The following is a 6980-nucleotide window of genomic DNA, read 5'->3' on the forward strand; positions in this document are numbered from 1 at the left end:
GCACGCCAGGCCTCCCTGTCCATCACCAACTCCCGGAGTTCACTCACTCACGTCCATCAAGTCGGTGATGCCATCCAGCCATCTCATCCTTGGTCGCCCCCTTCTCCTCCTGCCCCCAATCCCTCCCAGCATCAGAATCGTTTCCAATGAGTCAACTCTTTGCAGGAGGTGGCCAAAGTACTGGAGTTTCAGCTTTAGCATCATTCCTTCCAAAGAAATCCCAGGGCTGATCTCCTTCAGAATGGACTGCTTGGATCTCCTTAGAAAATAATAAATGCTGGAGAGAGTGTAGAGACAAGGAAACCCTCCTGCACTATTGATCGTAATGAACATAGGTTCATCCAGTAGGAAGAACAATATGGAGGTTCATTTGAAAAATGACACAGAAGTATTTTAGGACCCAGGAATCCCATGCATGGGCATAAACCCAGAGAAAATTTTAAAAAATGTAAAATACACGCCTGCAATCATGGCCAAAGATGCAAGAGCCAAGTCTGGGAAGCAAGTTAATTGCAGAAATTTCAGATGAATGGATACACGATGGGGTACCTATGCACAATGGAATATTTCTCAACCATAAACAAGTAGGAAACAACGCCAAGTCCAGTCACAGAAAAGAAAGTTGAGATGATTATTCGAAGTGAAGTAAGGGAGACAGGGACGGACAGCCTCATCTGACATCACTTCCAGATGTAATCTAAACCGGATGAAAACGAGCTTCTTTCTTAAAGAGACACAGCCTCACAGACTTAGAAAAGAAACAACTGCTCTCCAACATAGAGAGGAGATGAGGCAGAAACGAGCTGCTTCACACTCGTAGATGCACACTACTATTTAAAAAGTCTCCAGGACCTACTGTGTAACTCAGGTAAACATATGCAACACTGTGTGATTATCTACACATACAAAAACCCGAAAAATAATGCATATACTCGATGTAGACGTGAATCAAGTTATCCTGGATTGAAAAGGAAGAAAAACAATAACGACCCACATGATTGTAATTCACCTATATACTCCAGTTCAAATTATAGGTTAAAAACATCAAAAGAAAAATAAAAAGAAACGCTGACTCTGTTCCCCTCAGGTCATAGTGACCTAGGCTGTGGTCACATCCCCGGAGCCTGACTGGCTTGGGTCCCAAGGCTGGAACGTCCCAGGGCTGAGGGAGCTCCGAGCATGTGGCAGGCAGTGTGCCTCCACAATGGACCTGGAGTGCCTTTGCCTTCTGCAGCGCCCCCAGATACAGGTGTGAGAAATTAGGAGTGTAGAATTAACATATACACATTAATATATATATATATATCAAAGAGTTGATCTCAAAAGGAACTACTGAAAAGCAGAGGGAAGTTGATTGAACACACTGTAATCACCTATATGCAAAAAAGAACCTGAAAGAGGATAGATAAACGTCTATATAGAACTAAATTGAATTCCTGTACACTGGAAACAAATACCAAATCAGATAAACTCTATTCCAATATAAAATAGCAAGGAAATTACAGTTTAAAAAAAAAAAAAAAAGACCCCAAAAAACCGTGTGACGTTAGGAAGTGCTGCCACCTTCTGACCATGTTCTGTAATTACATGATGAAGAGTTGTGCCGCCGCTGCTGCTGCGAAGTCGCTTCAGTCGTGTCCGACTCTGTGCGACCCCATAGACGGCAGCCCACCAGGCTCCCCCGTCCCTGGGATTCTTCAGGCAAGAACACTGGAGTGGGTTGCCATTTCCTTCTCCAACGCATGAAAGTGAAAAGTGAAAGTGAAGTCGCTCAGTCATGTCCGACTCTTAGCGACCCCATGGACTGCAGCCTACCAGGCTCCTCCATCCACTGGATTTTCCAGGCAGGAGTACTGGAGTGGGTGCCATTGCATTCTCCGGTTGTGCCGCTGGGCATGTAATATTCACAAGGATTCAAGCTCTGTAAGAAAAATACATGTACACTTGAGGGATGTCTTAGGAGTGGTCATTGAAAAAGAATTCAAAGCAAGGCAGGTGTCCAAGTGGCCAATTGCAGGTGGTAAGTTTAACACTTACCCTTTAAAAAAATCACTTTAAAAGATGTCACCATTGCTAAATATTAAAGAAATGCAAATCAAAACTCCATTGGGGTATTTCCTCACATGATTCACAATCACCCCTGTCCAAAAGTTGACAAACAATAAATTCTAGAAAAACTGGAAAAAAGGGAACCCTCCTACACTGTTAGTGAAAAGGTAAATTAGTAACAGCCACTATGGAGAATGGTGTGCAGACTTTTATTTATTTATTTATTTATTTTTAACTGATAACATTTTTTATTTCACTTTTGAGTTTTTACACTTTTCCTGATTATTCCGTGTAAGGTGGAAACTAGAACTGTTTAAAAGACATACACAAATCTAGTACATCAATAACCAGGGTTTTTTCTTTTTTGCTATACTATTTTCACAACCACGGGTGTGCTTGCTAGGCAATATAACCATCACAGAAGCAAACGTGAGGCAGAATACTGGTGAGGGAAAACAAAGCGAGAGAGAGCTACCAGATATACAGACAGGCTCGTTCCATATTCACTACTGCATTTTCAAGCGGCAAGTATTAACTGCACATTTTTGTTCAGCTAGAAAGAAGAGAGGTTTTTTTTTCTTTTTTTCCTTTTGGTTTGTTTGAAATCAGTGCATCAATGTTTCTTTTCCTATTTCAGCAGATGGACAAACAGATAGGACACTACGGCTACGTGGAATGTTCGGGGAGGAAGGTGGAGACTGAGACTGGGAGGCCGGGCTATTCCTGACTCTCCCCATCGCAGTGTTCATGCAACTTTCCTGCCATGTGTCTGTGAACTGGACAGGTTGGGTACCCTTGGGAGAGCTGGTGACAGGTGCTAACAAGCATTATCAGGGTTGGCTGCAATATAAAGAGGAACCATGGATATTTAAAAATACTTTTTGGAGTCAGATCTTGGTGTGACTGAAGAGCAACCACCGAGCTGAGAACTGGAGGAAGACAGAGCTGAAATGTGGGAAGCTCTTTTCAACTCTCTGAAGCAAGGCTGGCTCACCAAAGTGCTCGCCAGCATCTCTCATCCCCCTTTGGATCCCCCATCCCTGCCCATCTAGTCCTAAACCACGAATAAAAGGCATAGAGAGAGAATGCCCAACGAAAAAAATATAAGGAAGCAGGACAGAAATTTAGAGAAGACTAAAGTCAACAGTCATAAAGTACTGTGGGAAAGAATGTTTAGATTTCAAAATTTTAAAGCCCCGAGCTAGGAAGAACCCAAACACTGAGTACTTACTCCTCAAGTGAAAGACAATCTCTGCACAACATTATTCTTAAAGGTATTACCCAGGAAACAGATAAGGCCATTCATAAGATACACGGCTTTTTTTTTTTTCATCTTGAGCTCATGGTTACAGGGAAAACAGATTCCACTACCTAAGCACAAGTTGCCAATCAGTAAACATGCTGCTATAGGGGAAGGGGCTGGAGTCACAGGTGGTCTATGAGCAGTGGACCTTTGCATGTTGTCATAACCCAGTTATCTGCGACCGAGAATGTTCATTTCTGGCTTCGAGTTTCCTTGGAGGAAGACACTGTGGCCATCTGTGGTCACGAACTTTTCAGTGGCAACAAGCCCCAACATACCAAGTGTCTAAAAGCCCTGATCAGAATGGGCAGAATCACTAGAAATTACTGTAAAACTCGAATGCCAAATGTAAGGTGACCCACTCCAAGTCCCAGTGTCACAATAGAATCTATAACTTTCTGTACAACTTTACAATGGAACTGTATTTCAGGGACAACTGTTTTGAATCAAATTTAACTTTCCAAAAAGTTACACATAATTCAGGTCTATTTTTCTTTCTACCAGTAAGAGTTCTGCTAAATTACAAAACTCCATAATCACAGTGTTCAGTTTTGTTTTGTTTTTAAAAATGAAATACACAGTAATCCTGTCAATGTTAATCCAAATCAAAACTTCAGAATGCCGTGGCATTTATGTGACCAATCTGAATTTTAGATACAAATACCAGCTGTTCATCCCATGGACCATTTTTGCTAGGCTGAGGCTGTGAAACATTGAAAGTCGACGTACATTTCTTTCTTTCTTTTTTTTTTTTTTTTTATTGCACAAAGGGATATATGTGGAGGGTACAGAGTGACACTCAAAGAGATCGCGAAGCAGGTAGACATTAGTTCTCTCCCTCCCCAGCATCTCCTTCGTCTCCCTGGTTTTCCGACGTCCACAGAGTGAGATTGTCCCTAAGCAGCTGCATAATCAGGGTGCTGTCTTTGTAAGACTCTTCATTCAGTGTGTCCAATTCAGCAATCGCCTCATCAAACGCCGTTTCTGCCAGGCTGCAAGCCTTTTCAGGAGAGTTTAGAATCTCATAATAAAAGACGGAGAAATTAAGTGCCAGCCCCAGTCGAATGGGGTGTGTAGGCTGCATTTCTTTCTTACTAATTTCAAATGCTTCTTGGTAAGCTTGCTGGGAGTTCGACACAGTGGTTTGCTTATTGTCTCCAGATGCCACCTCAGAAAGATATCTAAAATAATCGCCTTTCATTTTCAGGTAGAACACCTAACTTTCTGGTTGTGTAGCATTGGGAATAAGGTATTTATCCAACAGCTCCAGCACGGCCTTGCAGATGTCCTGCAGCTCGGCCTCAATCTTCTCGAGGTACTCTTTGCCCATCTGCTGCTGCTTCTCGTTCCTCTCGGTTTTCTGTTCGATGCTGGAGATGACATGCTAGGACGAACGGCGGGCGCCGACCACATTCTTGTAGGCGACGGACAGCAGGTTTCTCTCCTCGTTGGAAAGCTCCTGCCCCTGCTCCGTGACCGCCTTCATGGCTGCAGCCATGTCATCATAGCGCTCGGCCTGCTCAGCGAGCTTGGCTTTCTGTACCAGCTCACTTTTATCCATGGTCATTCCCGTGGGAGGACTGCAGGGGGCAGAGAACCTTGCGAGCGGAGTTCCGGGCGCAGTGACCGCTTCCTCCCCAATCCCACTCCTCCAGCGGCGGCGGCGGCGGCGGCGGCGGCTGCAGAGGCGCCGGCGGCGGCTGCAGAGGCGGCGGCGGCAGCTACTCCGGCTCCGGAATCTGCGGCTGCGGCCGGTGTGCAGACTTTTAAAGAAATGATAAAGAGAATGAAATTGGAATATTCCCTGATACATACACAAAAATAAACTCCAAATAGAGTAAAGACCTAAATAAAAAGATGGATACATCAAAGTCTTCAGGAAAAGAGCAGAACATGGTTTGACATAAAATACAGCAAGTCCTCTTCTGACCCACCTCTTAGAATCATGCAGAATAAAACAAAAATAAATGGGACCTGTTGCCGCTGCTGCTGCTGCTAAGTTGCTTCAGTCGTGTCCAACTCTGTGTGACCCCAGAGACGGCAGCCCACCAGGCTCCCCCGTCCCTGGGATTCTCCAGGCAAGAACACTGGAGTGGGTTGCCATTTCCTTCTCCAATGCAGGAAAGTGAAAAGTGAAAGTGAACTCGCTCAGTCCTGTCTGACTTAAAAATGTTGTAACAGCAGAGGAAACCATAAGCCCCAAAAAAGACAGCCCTCATAATGAAACTAATATTGGTAAACAAAGACACCAACAAGGAATTTATCTCCAAGATGCACAAACAGCGTATGCACCTCAGTATCAAAGAAACAACCCAATCAAATAGGAGCACAAGATTTAAATGGACATTCGTCTGAAGAAGACATAAAGGTGGGCATGAAGCACATGAAAAGATGCTCAGCACCTGTAAGTATTCGAGAACTATGAATGAGAAGAACCGTGTGGTATCGCCTCACACAGGTCAGAATGGTCAGCACAAAACAATCTACAACAGTAAATGCTGGAGAGGATATAGAGGAAAAAGAACCCTCCTCCCTGTTGGTGGGAATAAAAGTAGGAAATCCACGAAGGAGAACAGAACAACGGTTCATTAAAAACTAAACAGAGAAGTACCATAGGACCCGGCAATCCCATTCCTGGGCATAGATTCAGAGAAAACCATTATTTTAAAAGAAAGCTGCATGCGATGTTCATGACAGCACCATGCACAACAGCCAAGACATGGAAGCAACTGAAGCGGATAAGGACAGGTGAACGGGTAAACGAGATGGGGTACCCGCACACACAGTGCCGTAGTACTCACCGTCCTAGGGGTGACATCATGCCATGTCCAGCAACAAGGAAGGAAGTAGAGACGATCATAGTCAGTGAACTGAGACAAAGGCAAGTATCATATGATATCACTTGGTGGTAAATTCTAACAACAGATACAAATGAACTTCTTTACCAAACAGAAGCCTCACAACATAGCAAAGCACCTTATAGTTACCAAAAGGGACAGATGGTGGGCCGAGAGAAATGAGCAGGTGCTGAGGAACACACACACACACCACTCTTTATAAATAACCAACGAGGACCCCTATGCAACCCTGCATAATAAACTGTATGCGAAGAGAACCCAAAAAATGACATGTACACGTCTATGCATTAAGTGAATTATGTTGCTGGCCACCTAAAACAAAACACAAAAACACCCCACAACATTGTAAGTCACCTAGGCACCAATACAAAATACAAATTACAAACAGTGAATGTCAACTCTTTTCCCCTCAGGGCTTGGTGACCTGGGCTGCTGTCACATCCCTGAAGCCTGGGCAAGCTTGGTTCCCAAGGATGGACTGTCACGGGGCTGATGGAGCTGGGGAGGGCGTGCCAGCCAATGAGCCCTGCCCCATGGACCTGGCGAGCCTCTTCCCCTCTGCATCAGCCCACAGCCTCCAGATGCAGGCACGTCCTCTTGCAGTGAAACTACGCCTACTGCTCCCAAAGGATGTGCAGCCTCTGGGCTGGAAGAGCTCTGAAAAGCCCCGTGGGCCCCATGTCTCCTGGTGGTGGGGTTTCCGCTCCAGCCTCCTACCTTAGGGTCGCCCCACCTATGGATGAAAGCACCCTCCCCAGAGTGGTGTTGCA

The 6980-nt window shown here is 44.8% G+C and overlaps 1 pseudogene; it reads right to left on the reverse strand.

Annotated features, from left to right (window-relative positions):
- Window positions 1-2306: 2306 nt before the first annotated feature.
- On the reverse strand, window positions 2307-5040 carry LOC120860656 (annotated as a pseudogene).
- Window positions 5041-6980: the final 1940 nt, after the last annotated feature.

Source organism: Oryx dammah, unplaced genomic scaffold (assembly GCF_014754425.2).
Source record: "Oryx dammah isolate SB20612 unplaced genomic scaffold, SCBI_Odam_1.1 HiC_scaffold_11150, whole genome shotgun sequence".
In the NCBI taxonomy this organism is placed as follows: Eukaryota; Metazoa; Chordata; class Mammalia; order Artiodactyla; family Bovidae; genus Oryx; species Oryx dammah.